Source organism: Furipterus horrens, unplaced genomic scaffold (genome assembly GCF_987537825.1).
Source record: "Furipterus horrens unplaced genomic scaffold, mFurHor1.1.pri manual_scaffold_11, whole genome shotgun sequence".
Classification (NCBI taxonomy): domain Eukaryota; kingdom Metazoa; phylum Chordata; class Mammalia; order Chiroptera; family Furipteridae; genus Furipterus; species Furipterus horrens.
Genome location: NW_028327181.1, coordinates 6,551,780 through 6,568,502, shown reverse-complemented (window position 1 = coordinate 6,568,502; position 16,723 = coordinate 6,551,780).

Below are 16,723 nucleotides of genomic sequence, written 5' to 3'. Positions count from 1 at the left end.
TGCTCAAAGACCTGACTCCCCATGGCTTCCAAGGGATGGCTTATATAGGGGGAAACTCCGACAATTTTAAAACTTGTTCCCAAACATTTTGACACTCCTCTCATTCAAGTATGGGTCTATGACCCATTCCTCTTGAGTGGGCTGTGAGAGTTTTGACCAGTAGACCATGGCAGAAATAACGCTGTGGACTCCTAAGATGGGCCATAAAAGGTGATGTGGCTTCTGCCTTGTCTGCTGGAACATGTGAACTTGGGACCCTGAGCCACGGTATAAGAAGTTTAGCCTGAGGCAGCCATGTTGTGAGGAAGTTCAGGCCCCGTGGAGACACTCAGATTGGCAATGGAAATCTTCAAGTCACCCCAGCTTTAATCCTTCCGATAAAGTCAAAGAGCTTTCACAGGATTCTAGTCCCCAGCCATCAAGTCAACACCAGTCTCCGAGTCTCCCCAACTAGGCACCAGTCTCCGAGTCTCCCCAACTAGGCCCTGAGACATCAGGGAACAAAGAGACAAGCTATTGCCACCGAATCCTGACCTAGTTCCTGACCCACAAAATCTGCAAGTTGTTTTAAGCTGTTAAATGTGGGGGTGATGTGTTACATGGAAACAGTAACCAGAACACACCCTCAAATGATAGTTGTAAGGATTATTTAGCTAATATATGTCAACACCCACCCATGGGGCCAGGACACAGAATAAGCTCTCAAAGAATATCAATTATTCCTTTATCTTTGTATATTTTTTCCTTAGAGCCAGTTACTTTTTTCCGAGTTTTATCTGACAAGCACAGGGAGAATAGGTTTCTTTAGCTATTTCCACTCTGTCTAGACCAGGGAGTCATTTTGGTAAACAAAGTCATGAAATGATCCTAATGGATTTAGATTAGCTCTAAGCTTCCAGTTCACAGCTAACCTGATCATAGACTCTTCACACAGCTTTAGATCTTACCTATCTTATGGTCTCTGGGGCTACAAGGCAAAGAAAGCCCCCCCTCTGCCAAAAAAAAAATGGAGCGTGGTTTAACTCAGTGGTATCCCATGAAATCTAGTCACAAAGCATCTCAAGGATGCAGGGTCTTGATGCCACAGAGTGTCACCTCTTGGGAAAAGTATCCCAAATCAAGGTTCAGCCATGGAACCCTGAAAAAAATAAAGCCCTCTGGAAGACCCTACTCGAGCCATTTTTTGCCAGTCCTGTATCTATCAGATCTGTACAATAACTGGAGCTTAAGACATGCCCCTCTCCCCTCCCTCCATCTGGGTTTAATGGACATGACTTATGCCAGGCTCTCTGCTGGAGGCTGAAGATTCAGAGAAGGAATTCCTGGCCCTTGCCCTGCAGAGCCCAACACCGAATCCATTTTCACATAAAGAAGGCCTTCAGATAACCCAGCACTTTACAGACTTTCTAGCATCTCGCCAAGAGTTGAGTGAAAAGCCAAGTCCAGCTTGGGAGGATCCAAATGCATCTTCCAAACCAAGAAGCCAGACCAATACGAGAAGAGTTAGGAATAGGGGCTAAAGATGGTCAAAGGCAGGTGAGATACAGGAAGTCAGTGTAAACGCAGCCAGGGATGGAGGAGTAGACGCAATGCCCCAGCACGGGCCTGCCTGCTGCTGAAAATGTCTCAGATGCTATGGCCAGGCCATCGGCTAGCTAATCCCACACCCATTCCAACATCCTTCTCCCTTCCTGCTTCTTACAGTAGGGTCTTAAATAGAAAATATTCGCCTTCCTGAAGTCTTGGCAGCTAGATCAGACCATGTCGCTCAGTTTGGGCCAATAAAGTATAAGCAGAGATCTGTCGGGAGGATTTAGGGCAGAGTTTCAATCTCTTACCAGGCTCAAAAGGAAAGCCTTCTGGTGCCACTCCTCGCTCCTTCCTGTCTTGATGCAGACGTGACATCTGGAGCTGAGGCCGCCATCTTTGAGCATGCAGAAGACAAGCACGAGAAGAACATGTCAGAATGCTAAGGGTGGTGGAATGATAAACCAAGGAGGCCAGAATCCTGATGATGCCATGGGGCAGCTGGATCGCTGTCAGTGGCAGCTGGCATCATGTGAGAAAAATAAACCCTTCGTGGTTTCAACTACTGTTAGTCCGGCTTTCTGCTACTAGAGGTCTTCTTAGCAGATTCGTATTTCTGTCCAGATACAGGGAGTCGTGGGCGGGAGTAGAGCGCCTTTGCTTGATGGGCTGGGCGTGGAACGTAAGAATCCCACCTGGTAAAGTATCAGCAACACCTCAGCTAGGCTACGGGAAGCGGTCTTTGCGAACAACTGGGAACAATCAAGCCGTCCCAGCTGTAAGGGATGGATGAGCTAGGCCAGGGTGCATCCTTATCGTGGAATACAGCTGCACCCCTGCAAAAGAAGGACATGGACCCATTGTTGACATGTAGAAGCCCATCCTATGTCAGGATTTTTTCAAGCAGGTTATCCAACTATATGGAAGGAGAGTTCTAGAAAGAGTTCGTAAGAAAGTAAACAGTGGTTGCAATCCGCCCTTTGTTGTTATTGTTCTTGTTATTTCCTGCACTAAGTATTTTATAATTTTCACCAATGAAAACAGTCATGAACAGCCTGGGCAATGTAATCTTGTTTTCGCTTAACATGCACATACCATATACACAGAAGGGAAAGATATATGGTGGAATATGAAGAGTGAGCCCCATGTGGTAGGATTACAGGTGATTCTCATTTTCTTCTTTTTCCTTATCTGCCTTTTCTGCTTCTCTCAATAATGAATATATATGACTTGCTTAATTTTTCAAGTTTCGTTTCTGAAGAGCGGCTCATCTCCTTCTGTTTGCCAAAGCCTCAAAACCTCCCCTGGGAAATATTTTAATCCAATCAAGATCTTCTTGTCCTGGCAACAAACGCCGGGACTGCCATTCTGTGATTTTTAAGGATCCAGGAAGATGTAAAATTAGGAGATGGCTGAGTCCCCAATTTCTGGTCATTGTCAACTTTATGAAGCTGGCAGCCTGAGGAACTCCCTACACTGCTTAATCCTACCAGTTGGTATTACCTCTAAACCCCCAAGCAAAAGAGAGGGTGATAAGAGGGAAATCCACCTTCTGATACTAGTGATAAGGAATTCTCCTTCCCTTCTCCTGGTAGATAAATCATGCCGACCCACCCTCCATGGGACACCTCTTGGAAGAAGAGCCATAAAAACATGGCAGGCCAAAGCTTGTGCAGAAGGATGACGGCATGACACAATGACAGAAAAATATACGATCAATTTAGCAGAGGTGGCTGTCAGTTTGGGGGCCCTCCAGAGTTCAAGCATGCCCATAAAAGAACTCAACAACCCAATGACTCCCCTGGGAGAAAGCGATCTCCCTCCAAATCCAGCCTGTCACCTAACATCGGTGAGCAGGAACGCCCCAGGGGAGAAGGAATTGGTTTATCTACGTCTCAGAAGCCAAGGGTGGAAAGGGGAATGCCACGGGGGTGGACAGAGGGGCCTTCTCTAATGATTTAAGGCTCTGGATCTTCCACACAAAGCCTCTCTGATGCCCTCGGGGTCCTGGAAAAGTCAGTGCAGAGAGGGACAACCGTGGAAAACAGAAGTCCCCAGGCTGGGGGAAGGACAGAACGTAGAGGGTCCAGTTGCTGCCGTCTAGCAGAACTAACACACAGGCCCCCAACATGCGTGACCTCTGGTTCATGTCAACGCCACTGATCAAAAGGAAGCAGCTTGCTTCACCCTGCCCAGGCCCCCCATCCAGGGAAAATTCAAAGCTACTGGCTCCATGGCTGGTGTGGCTTCCATTAACCCAGAGGTTGGCGCTGCTAACTTCTTGAAAAGTTGAGCATCAAACGTCATGAATCACGAGAAACCAATAGCTTGGGCCAGCCTAGCGACCTTTCAAGCAAGATAATATTACTCCGAAAGAACGTAGCTGTGGAACCATTAAGACAAACAGCATTGGTTGGAGTGTCCTTCAATTTCCACTGCAGGCAACAGTCTGCAAAGACTCGGAGATGGGGTTCCCCCTCACTCTTTCCCCTGAGTCCTCCAGCCCCTACCTCACTGGACCAAGCGCACGTCTCTCATTCTTTCCTAGATACACAGCAAGGATGGTGCCACACTGGGGTTGGGGGCCTGCAACTACCAAAGAGAGCATCTTCCAGGATGAGATCCTTGTATGCCCAAGGATTTACAGCATCAAAACCATGGCATGTTCATCTGAACATCCTGCCCATTGTTACGGACACAAATAACTATCAATACCCCCTCCTCCAGCATCCACCGGGGTTCTGAAATACAATAGACAATCGGAAAGACAGTGTGGATGTGCGCGTGCGTATCCATGTGCCACCCTTTCATTTTAATATTCAGCTTCTGTGCTGCCCAAAGTTTTGCGTGGAAATAGATACAGGACATGTTGGGATGGAGATGGAATCCTCACTTCAAGAAATCAGAGCAGTTGCAGGCAGTGCCTGGGTTCAGCGAGAGGCCAGTCTACCCAGAAACGTAAACCAATTCCAGCCAGGGCCAGGTGAACACTCGCCAGACAGATGCGTTGGCCCCACGTCGGCTCGGCCCGAACGCACACACTGAAGCATGCACCACGCACACACGCGCGCACACATGCACACACTCATTTTGTGCTTAGCTGCCATAAAACTTAAGACACTTATATGGGGGTGAAAGGTCAGGAAGGGGGAAACATTATTTTCTGTTATTAATTACACCTTATCCATCCTACATGCGCTACACTCGTCTCAGATAAAGTTACAGTTCTATTTTATGAGGAAGCCTCCGGGATTGTGGAAAGGGGAATTTTGGATCGAGACAAAGGAAATCGCAGAATTGGGGAGAGGGTAGGTGGGGGGCTCATTTGTTTTCCTGCTCAGAAGCCAAGTCAGTCTCCTTCCGAGCCATGTCCAGGACTGAATCTGCACATTCCTGGGATAGCTCGCTCTGCAAATGCTAAATGGGTCTGGTTCCCAAATCAACTCAGTCCTGAGCAGGCTGGGGGTTTCTCAGAGGGGAGAGAGGGGCAAACACACCAGTCAGGGTGCTGTTAGGTTTGAAGACAGAGGGGAGGCCGTCCAAAGGGGGAACATAAAAGTTCAAGTCCACATCCGATCCTCAACTGCCCGTCCTGCAACAGGCAGCTACTGGTGGGAATTCTTTTCTCTCTGGAAGCTCCCAGAGGCCGATGAAGAGCCTTGAGGCCAGAGGGCAGGGATCCTTGAGCCCTTTCACCCTTGGCCGGCAAGGAAACGGGAGTAGCCTGCCACAGGAAAGAAGGCACCAAGACGCCCCGGCACATGGAAGTTTCCAAAATGACAGAATGAAAGCTGTCTCTCCCAGGCATGAAACTAGAAAAGACCCAGGATGACAAAACCTGGCTGTCAATGCTGGGCCTACTCTTTCCATGAGCCTCCTTCTCCCCAGCTGGGACTCTCATAGGGGAACACACCCCTAATCACACTGATCACCCCACCCAGCCGGGACTCTGAGGGCCGTGACAGTGTCAGGAGCGCGCGCCCTTCCTAGGGTTCTGAGATCACATAATGGGAAGCACATCAGAGCCATAAATCACAGCGCAGATATAATTTATTGTTATTAATATGATCTGCCCTGTCCTTCCCCAGCCCCCTGGGCTGCCAGGAGAGTCTGCGCTCTGTCATATGCACTTGAAGACAGGCTGTTTTGTCCCTTCTCCCTTCTCGTTTCTAATCACAGCGCTCCGATCCTGCAGCTGAGGGTGAATTCAATTCTCAGTCCTAGCTGGATGCCATATATTAGCTCCTGTCCAGGACCGCAATCTGGCTTCTGTCTTCCAGGCACCCCCGATCCGCCATATGTCCTGGGCTTGCTGGGGACCAGACGCCAGGCTAGCAGGGACGGCCCACAGCCACGCAGTCAGAGGTCCTTCCGTCACCCCCATTGTATATATGAAAAGACTAAATTTCGGACCCTGCAGCTTGATTTGGTCCCACGGGTGTCTCCCTCCAAACCATCATGGTCCTCTGCCTCCTGAGCCCAGAGCATCATTCCGTCGGGTCTTCAGACTTCTCAGAGAGGCAGCCCCCGACTGTTACTAGAATGCTCACTTCGCACGCCACCGAGACTCAAGAGCTGGGGGCCCTTGGAGGAGGTGGACCCGCAGTCTGGAGGTCAATTAAGCATTCGCCAACCCTCGTTCTGATGTCAACCATCACGGAGGAGGAGGAAGAGGGGGAGGAGGAAGAGAAGGGAGGGGCAGCCTGCGTTCCAGTGTCTCTATCTGTCCATCAGAATGTTTTCTGAGGGTTCTGCCAGGAATTCGGGCCTGTGGGCCCCACTGGGAGTCCTGCCAATGAATCCAGAGCCCTGGCTCCCTTTGATCCTCCCTACGGTCCAGCCCGCCCTCGATGGAACCCTGATGTCTAATTTGTGATATCTCAGCAGTGTCCCCAAGGGCACAAGGCTCGCAAGGGACTTTGAAGGCCTGATGACGCTGATAGGGAATTAAGCGTTCTGGGAGATACGTGACATTTCAAGTATCCTATCTGACCACTTGTTTGTTCTATATTTCTGGCTCTGTCGTCTTTCCCGCTGTGTGGCTGTGTCATTGGGTCCCTGTTTCTCTCTGCAGGTGCTGGCTGGTATTTCTGACCTTCTCCCTGCTCCTCTCCTTTGTATTTCTGAGTGTAATTTTCTCTGCCCCTCTCTGCTTTTTCCTCCCTTCTCTGTCCAACTCTCTCTCCTTCCTGTCTCCTCTCCTTCTCTCCTGCTGTCCCTTTCATTCTGTCTCAGACCCTTGACCTCTATCTTCTTCCTCATCTCTCCGTCCCTTTCTTTCTCTCTCTCTGCCTGACCCCCTCTTTCTCTCCAGCTTTTCTTTCTCTCTGTGTGTCTCTTTGTGTTTCTCCTGCCACCCCACCCCCTCTGCCTCTTTCTCTCCATGTGACCGGTCTGTCCCCTTCTCTGCCTCCCATGGCACCAGGAACACCCAGTGATTCCCCAAACACCTTAGCAGAGGTGGTGGCAACAGCAACCACAGAATGGGGCTCAGGTTGGTGACAGTCATCCCAGTCTGGAGCCCACCCAGGCACATAGGCTTTGGGTGGACCCATCCAAAGCCTCCGTCATCTTCTCTCCATCACTAAGAACGAGTCTGAGGTCACAGAGGACCAAGGTCATTTCGAGTACCCGAAGGTGTGGGGCGAGAAAACACTGCTGAATGGGGATTCCTGGGAGGTTTGCTCTCCGGGGTGAGTAGCTGCCACTCTCCCTGAGAACCTTCCAGACATGCTAATCAATTTCCAATTCACTATTCCAACATGGCTGGGGCTGCCAAGCCCACACGCGCAGATTGGCTCTAAATTGTCATGCTTTCCACCCCTTACCGCAGCCAAAAACGTCCCTTTGGCTAAACCTTGGAGCTCATCTACATTTTGAAACTTTACAAACCAAAGGAGTCCACACACATGGAGGACCAGGGTCTCCTGCTGCAATTCTGCCCCCCCCGTACGCCCCCAACACTTATAGATCCAGGATCACCAAGGACCCAGCATATGAGTCAATACTCCTCAAAAGGCCCGTGAGTCTTATTTAACCTATTATTAGAAACCAGAAAATTAGATTCAGATAAACACAGGGACTTGTCCAAGGTCACACGGCCAGTATAATGGAGCCCTGCTGAGTGTCTCGGTTTTTAAATTTGTTTTTCAATTGTAGCTGACATGCATGAATGAGCATTTCTCCACAGTAGGAAAGAGAGCAGGAAACCAGGAGAACTTTGATTCATTTTCCCCGATCTTCTTCTGTCTGACTTGCAACAGGACTGGGTTTTGTCTCCATGCCAAGCGTATTCAGTCATTTCGTTTCCAGAGCTCATACCCGTGCGGAAACAGAATTTCTCTTCTCCAGAAAATGGCTTTTTTTTTTTTTTTTTTTTTTTTTTTTTGGCTTGGGAGAAAACTGCTTTTTCTTCTATCTACGGGCAAGAGGCATTCCGGATATTTAGGTTTGGAAGGCAAATTTGGCATCCGGGATGGTTTTCTGCCTTATTAAACTTTTCAGGAACTGTATCTCTTTCAAACGTCCTGGGGGGGGCTCTCCCCCACCTCATCTCCCCTCCAAAGGACCCTCTCAAGGGACGCCCACGTTCCTTCATCCCATCTGTCAGAGGCTGAAGCCAAAACACGTCCCAGGAAAAGCCAGGGAAGGAAGAGGCGAGGCGGGGAGAGAGATGTCTAATCATCCCCAAAACCTTTGAAAAGTACCTCGAGCAAATCGCCTTTGTCGAAAACGCATCCAGCATTTAACGTTTAATAGGAGCTGACCACCTTAATGCACCCCATGCGTCGGGTAAAAGGATCCTTCCCCTTTAAGGGCCTGTTGATGTTAGGTGAAGGAGAAAAACAGTTGTTATGATTCAGAAACTCAGGATGAACCCAATTAATCAATGCTGAGATGATTTGAATCATGTGGCAAATGCTTGGTCACCTCTCTGATATCCTATCCCCATCCCTCGGAAGATGCAGACATGATTGATGTCACCTGTGACCACCGCGTCTCCAGGCAAGACCCCCCCCAAACCCAGCAGACAGAGAAACAAATTAGATCCAAAGGCTGGGGATCAGTTTCAGAAGGGGACAGGCCCAAGGCTGGGGAGGGGGTGGTCTCTAGGGGTGCCTGGCCTGGCCTGTCTGTCACGGGCGGGCAGAAGATAGAGGCCAGACCTATGGGGGCTGGGAGAGGAGGCCTCAGCGCTGGAGTGGGGAGGGCCACTGTCAACTCGCAAAGCGCTGGGCCGGGGCCCGGAGCACGCCTGCTTCTTGGAGAAACTTTTTTTTTCTTTAGTGTAAAAATAATTGCTCAGGCTTCCCCTGCCTCTTAGGGTTACAGTCAAGCGTGTCTGCCCTGGGCCTTGGCTGGGAGGAAATGGGTCTGAGCAGGAGAGAGAGGGTGGCAGTGAGTGTTAATCACAATTATTGTGATTGCTTTGAAAGTCTCTGCCTGTTACACACCCGCGCACGCGCGCGCGCACACACACACACACAGTGTTTTTAGCTTCTGGAGTTTACTGACTCCTCAGTGGGCCCGCTCTCTCCTCCTCCTCCTGCCTCCTAATTCATCCCTCTCCTTTGTGTCTTTTATCTCCACTTCCCTCTCCTTCCACCTTCCCTGCCTTCGTTCAAGCTTTCCAGAGCCCTGCAGGCACCTCCAGGGACTTCTGGGAAGGAGGAGATAAGGTCCCCACCTTCCAGTGTCCGGGGAAGATAAGCCAGAGGACAGCAGAGATTCCCCAGCTCCTCCTCTTTCTCACCCACTTCCGAAGTCTGCGCCGAAGTACTGAGCCAGCCAGCCCCCCCCCCGCCCCGAACACCAGCGTGCCCCTCAGCCCGCTGGGAAAATCTGCTCTTCCACCGAGGCTAGCGCTGAGATGCCCCCCACGAGGTCTTCCCGAACCATCCAGCCATCAAGCTCTCCCTCCTTGAAGTCACTAGAAGCACAGGACTACCAGGACCTACTTACCTGTCCCAGCACACAGTAGGTGTGCTAGATACCTGTCAAATAATGGAAGAGTGCGCCCATCCTTACAGTCTGACATCCCCCAGGGACTCTACAATGTGCTCATTTCAAAAAATAATTACACTGCGCCCTGGCTGGTGTGGCTCAGGGGGTTGAGTGCCAACCTGTAAACCAAAAGGTTACCTGTTGGAGTCCCAGTCAGGGCACGTGCCTGGGTTGTGGGCCAGGGTGAGAGGCAACTGATCAATGTTTCACACATTGATGTTTCTCTCCCGCTCTTTCTCCCTCCCTTCCCCTCTCTCTAAAAATAAAATCTTCTTTAAAAAAATCTAAAAATAGTAATCAAAAAAATAATCGCACTGTGCCACCTTCCAGAGAGGATGTCAGACTTGCCGTGCGGATTCTCAGGCCCCAAAGGGGTGGATTCAGCCCCGGAATCCGCATTGTAACCACCATCTCAGGACACTCAGATCAGTGCGCTCCGCAGACGACTCTTTGAGAAGATCGACCGTGGACAATGGGGAGCCACTGAAGGTGTGGGAGTAAGAGGGTGACTTGATGGGGCTTCAACAAGGTCCTGCTGGCTGCAGTCTGGAAGATGAAGGGGCAGACCCGGGGGTGGCGGGGCAGACTGCATGAGGATGCCAGTTCCAGAACTCTTGTGAGCTGAGAAGCGGGGGGAGGCATCTTGGAGCAGTTTATCTGGGGTACTTTAAGAGAACTAATGGGGGTTTCAGGGTAGCTTCCCTGGCTTCACCACCTCATAGAAGGAAAGGCCAGTCCATCCAGAAACTCGCAGGTTGCCAGGTTGGAATGGATGTGGGAAGAGAGTCGAAGAAAAAGAAAAGATAATGCCCCTTTCCTCCCGTTCTTTCTCCCTCACTCCATTTCTGAAAGCCCCTCAGTGGCTCCTAAACCTTCAATTCCAGCAGCAGCCCCCACCCTCACCCCAACCTGCAGGGTCTGGAGGCACCAGACTCTCAGCTTCTCCCCTCCCAAAGTGCTCAAAAGAGCATCCGGCTGGGACCCTGGGTCCTGGCTGGAGGCATCTGTTTGCAATGTTTGACTCAGTAGTTTTATTTCTGCTCAGCAATGTAATATAAACTATCTCGTTACGGGGCGGGCGGGCTGGGCGCAGACCCTCTGCTCTGCAATCCCACCGCAGCACCAAAGCCGTGCGTCAGTGAGCCGGCGGGGTAGGGCCAGGCCCTGCTGCAGGCAGGAAATGGCTGCTCTCCTAGAAAGTTCTCCCTGGCCCGGGGCCTCTGCTGTTGAAATCCCAGGGAAGCTCCCGGCTGACCCGGGGAAGCTACACCGTTCACAACACCCATGCACACTTGCATACACACGCACGCACACACACATGTTGTCCATTTTTGGAAGGTGCAGAGATAGTTCAGAACTATTTGCTACCAGGATGGATGGTAGTGAGAATCTTGACTTCTGGCGGAGGCCTGCCTGGGTGTGAATTCTCACCATTTGATTTGGGGCGAATGCCTTCACTTTCTGGGGCCTCAGTTTCCTCCTCTGTGCGATGTGGGGGGTCACAATCATTCCTCCTGGGTTGCAGAGCTGTTTGGAGCCTTCTGCAGGGCAATAGCTGCCGAGCGTGTGGTATGCGCTCAGTAAACATTAGCTGTTATTACAGTCACTAGGATGTTTGAAGTACAATAAGGGAAGGCCAGCGGGTATCGGGTTATTGGGAACGGCAACTGGGCACTGTCATTACCCTCGACCAGGAGGAAGGAAATGCACATCCCCCCGGAAAGGAAATCAAAGCTCCTTCCCCACTCCTTGCAGGATCCCCTTTGGCATAGAAGATAGAGTCCCCAGTTTGGAGTAGGAGACAGACAGGCTCCCCAAAGAAGCAGATACTGGGGTCAGTTTTTAGACATGATGGAGGGACAGGACCCCAGCCCTTTGATCTCTCATATGCACGGGGGCACTTTAGGGGTGAAAGTAGGGCCGAATCTGTGTTCTGGGAGGCCCTAAGCTTGCCCCAAGCTCACCGGGCCCCACTGGGGCTCTGGGCCTCTGTGCCGTGCCACAGACCCTGACTTCAGGCATTCCCACAGCCGCAGAGAGGGGCAGGCCGCATGCCCAGTGCCCTCAAAACCCTCCCCCTGCTCACCCTGCCCCAGTGTGCCCAGGGAGACTGAGAGAGGCCCCCTCACTTCCTTGTTTTTCCTTCTCTCCTTAATGCCCAGCCCTGCGTTCTGCACATGGTAGATGCTTAACAAATGTGGAATGCGTGTGTTTTGACATGTGCGTGCTGTACTCTGTGTGTGTGTGTGTGGTGGTCTTTCATGAGGGTGTATGCACACGTATGTGGCGAGGATGCTTTACCCTGTGAACATGTGTGCGTACACATGTGTGTCCCTGCAGCTGGACGTGAATTCTCTGAGCTCCTGGGAGCGTCTCCTGGAGGCCCTGCCCACTGAAGACAGCACAGATGAAATTTTAAAGTTGAAGGTGGCGTGTGCTGGGGTCGGGAGGTCATGAAACACTCCTTCTAAAAGCCACTTTCTCTGCAGAGAAAACTAACCCCATGACAAAATGTGGCCAAAGTCCCCTCTGCTGGAGCCTGAGGGGCAGATGTCCTTGACCCAGGACACTCCGGGATGGGACAGTCAGGGACCCGCAGCACACAGGACTCAGAGCCCTGACACGGAAATGACTTTACATTGATTCAGCTTTCTGCTCATGGTCGGTTACAGGTCATAGACTGGTTCTTCGGGATCTTTTATTTTAACTCAATTCCCTCCTTCTCTCCCCCTTCTCGTGATTTATGCTTCCTTCCCTTTCTCTCTGGGTCTAATTCCTGCTGCCTCTCTGTCTCTGGGTCTCTCGGCATCTCCCTCCATCTCTCTTCCCTGTGAGTTCTTCTCTCAGTCTCTCTCTGAACCCCAGGCTGGTCTCCCTCCCCCCACACGCCCCCGCCCCCCGCGCCCGCGCCCCGCCCCGGAGCCTCCCCCAGAGCAGCTCCACCTCCCTGGCCTGGGGATCGTCACTCAGCGGCCTGGCCTGATCCGACTCCGGCCCCTTCGTTGGCGGTTGCCTCCCTTCCAATCCCTCCACCTCCTCATCTCCCTCTAGGGCCTGCTTTCTCTTCCTTGTTCCCTGTCACCCCCCCACCGCCACCACCACAAGCAGGGCAGGAAAAACGCTCAGGCCTGAAGTTCTCTGGCAGAGGATGAGGGTCAGAGCTGGAGCACCCCACACACAACGCCGGGGGCCATTTACATGACACCCCACCACCACTTCTTTCACCCCCGATCCCTAGCCCAGGGCTCAGCAATCCTCTGGACAGCCCACAGCTGGGGAAGGGCAAGTTCCCGGAGGTTGTTGGCCTGACCCCATCCCTGATCCAAGTGGCCCTGGCCAAGTCAGAGCCCCTCTCTGGGTCTGTTAAGTAATGGCAGCGACCTCATCTGACTCTAACCGGAGGGACAGTGTTTTATCCAGAGCTGTCTGCCCTACCCCTCCAGGCCCTGCAGGCTCCCAGCCCCCTCCCAGCTGGGCCCCCAGGCCACCTCCATCTGCCCCCTGGGCACAGCTCCCTCCTTGGCATCTTCACCCTCCCACTTCCTGATGTCGATAAGGAAACCTTGAGATTTCTGTAGTGAAAAGGTCAACTCCCCCACTGAGTCCCCAGGAAGGGAAATATCTCCATAAATCAGCCCCAGAGCATTCATCAGCACAAGTCTGGAGGGCCTGACACCATCGTAGCAGGAACAAACTGCTTTTCCTGGGACTCTGGCCTTGGGTGTCCACCATCCCCCAGCTTGGTGCTGGGTTTCGGGGAGGGAGATGAGCAATGGGAGTTTCTCCTCTTTGTCACTTCCCGATGCCTCTGTAGGCTCCCCTTCCTCCCTCTCTCTGCCTGCTCACTCTCTTTATCTATCTCCCTCTGCCTCTGGGCCACTTATTGGCTGAGCACCTTGGGCAAGTGTCTTCACCTCTCTGACTCTCAGACTTTATACTGTAAGTTGCAACACAGGTGGATTACAGTAGCAGCTGGGAGCTGTCTAGCCCTTTAATAGCAGTGATAATGAAGGGAGGAGGAGGGCAGGTGGAGCAGGGATGTGCCCTCTCTACTTGGGCCTAAAACGGATCCTCACACATGTTACTCTGGTTGGATAATGCAAGTATTAGCACACTTCACTCCCAATCTTAGAGATCCCCCCCAAGGCCAAGCCTATTACTCCAGCTAAGCCCTTCTCACTCCGGGCCCCCACCCCGGTTGGGCTTAGTGGTCCCAGTAAAAGGAGGCCTCGGCGGCATCCCAGTGATGGGGTTGTAAACCACTTCTCCCATCAAAGCCCATAGAAACCATCCCTGGGCTGGAATCAAGAAGTCTTTGGGAGGCCTCCAAAGAAACTGTCCTTCTTCAGTAACCCAGTGAGGGTCCCAACTCCATCCACCCTCTAGAAACCTGGGAGACCTGATTTCACAGAAGCCTGGTTTTGGGGACTGGTCCTGCTTGGCTCTGAGTCTGCTGTTTGGTTAGGACCTCCTGAGCTTCTTAGAACATTAAAATCACCAATGACTTAGCAATTTAATACTCTAACCCCTGTAGCACCATGATTTTGCAGCTGGAGACAGTGAGGTCCAGAGAGGTTGATCAACTTGCACGCAGTCCTACAGTAAATTCAGGACTAAAGGGAACCCAAGGCTGGTCTCAGGCTCCCTCAGGCCATGCCCTCCCTTGCTTCTTCCCTCCAAGCTGTGGCAAGTACCCTCCCCTGCACTGGGTCCCACCTCTGTTTTCCTTCTTGACCTGATGTAGGGTCATGCTCCACCCCTCACCAGATCTCAGGCTTCCCAGCAGGAGGGCAGCTGCCTCTGTCCTGACATCTTCCCCACTTCCCCAGAATGTGCTAAATTTACGTGCAGTGAGCCCCCACTGAGAGCCTCCTCCCCACGGGAGTTCTGGACTCCCTGCTTCTTTCCTGGCTCAAGAAGCTGGGCAAATGGCTTAACCTCTCTGTGCCCTTTAAGTTAAATAACTTAAAGTCCCTACCTGTAGGACTTTTCACATAAGAAAAGAACTATGCATCCTGCACAGCATATAGTAAGTGCTCAATTAATGCTAGCTGCTATTATTGTTTTTACTCATTAACAACACCTGATCTGTGCCCCCCCCTTCAGTTTCAAGCGCTCCCACCTCAGTCCAGCCCTGCGTCTATGCCACTGCCTCCTCCACCCTTGAACTAAGAGGAGGTGCTGTCAGAGATGGGGGAGTAGATAGCTCTTGGCTTGCAGATTGGTGCCCGAGGCTAGCTGCCCAGAGCCAAGGCTATGCACCCCGGTGGTGGCCCAAGGCCATGCACCCCCAGTGGTGGCCACCTTTGAAGTCACTGCCTTATGTAATCCACCCCCCCCCATCTTCCTATTTGTCCCCACAATGACCTCGGGAGGAAAATGCCGCCCAGGGTTCAGAAAGCCTAGGATTTTTCTCCTGTGACTCAGAAGAGAGGTTGGAAAGACTCTCCTTAAAGCATAAATATGGGTGGGTAGGAAAGCCTGAGCCTGGGTTCAAATCCTGACTCCAACTCTTCCTCGCTGTGTGACTTTCAGCTGGTGACAACTACTCTGTGACTCGATTTCCCCTTCTGTCATGTGGAAAGTAGATCATTCATAAAGACATGTGAGAAATACTTGTGAGAAATAAGTGAGTAGAAGGCTTACTTACAACAGTGTCTGGTACATAGTAGGTTCTTAATTAAGGGCAATTGTTACATGTACTTAACGTGATATAAAGCCATAAGTAACAGTAATTTTGGTTATGAATAGTATTCCTTTACAATTGGATTTGAATCCCAACCGAGTGGCTGAAAGAAGCTGACCTCACGGCCCAGCCTCCGTTTCCCTCATCTGTGAAACGGGGATAGCAGATAACACTTCCTTGCCAGAAAACGGCCTGGAAAATGAGCAAGGGAATCAGTGTTAAGAACCGCGCGGGACACCTAGAAAGCTTACTTTCTCTGAGTCCTTATCCATGTGCGACAATCTTCACTCCCAAGACCGCGAACGGGAGTCAGGGAATGTTAACACACACACCAACATCATCAGCCTTCAGGAGAGGCGCTGGGGCTGGGGGAGGCGCAGGTACGCCACCGTCCCGCCACCCCTCCCCCCGCTCGCCCTCCCCACTGGTCTAAAGGCATCTGCGGAAAGGCTCCAACCCACAGGAACTCTCCGCCTCCCTCGCGGGTGTAGACGGAGATCCGCGGGCCGAGAGGGAGGAAGAATGTTTGCCCAGCCTTCAAACGATTTGGCAGGCCACAAGAGGGAAACGGCCGCCGGGGAGACTTCAAATTGAAATTACACGGAGGGAAGAACGTGCAGATCAGCTCTGAAGCTCATAAAAAAATAAAAAAAAAAATAGTGAGGTGACTGAGAAGAACAAACACGCCTCCATTAGGAAAATGGAAAAGTTCGTAAAACACGCTCTTCAAAGCCTGGCGGGGGTGGGGGGGGGAGCGGTGCGGGGGCGGGGACGCGCAGTGGCCGCAGGAACAGGCCGCTGGTCGCCAGGCCCTTTCGATTCAGGGTCTGGAAGGGGGAAATTGGCTCAGCCTCCATCTCCTCTAATGGGGGCGGCCTGGGGTCTAGCGAGGCCACTCCCCATTGCAGGCGGCTGAGAGGTAGGCAGGGGCTAGATCATGCTCTCGCCGGTCCTACATTGCAGGTCGGAGCCAGGTTTGGGCTTTACTTCAGAGAACACTTGGAAAGCCTTTAGGACCCTCCAAAGTAGGATCAAGATAGGTCCCCCCCAAACCCTCCTCCCGCGCTTCCCATTGTCCCATCATCGCCACCTCCTTCCACTTGGTGGAAGGCTGTTGTCGCCTTCCCACGCCACGCGGGGCGCGCTCTGCGCTCCTGTGCCGCACCAGCCCCGCGCGCCGCTGGGCACGTGGGGAAGGCTCCCGGGCCAAAGTCCCCAGCTCGCGCTGCGCCCACCCCTCCTCGTAAAGTTCATTAGCTTTACAGACACGCATGTGTTCTTCGCAGGATAATTCCCAGACGCTTTAGGGAAAAGCCTGGGCACGACCTCACACCCAACTCGCCCTGCCTGGTGTCACGATAAGTGGGGTGTTCTCGGAAACTGCGCCAGCTCCGGGTCCCCGAAACCCCTCGCCGGTGTGTGCCCGAGCCAGCTTCTCTCTCCAGGGCGTCACCGACCCCACCGAAGAGGAACTTTCTATGAACCACTGACCTGAGCCGTGCCACA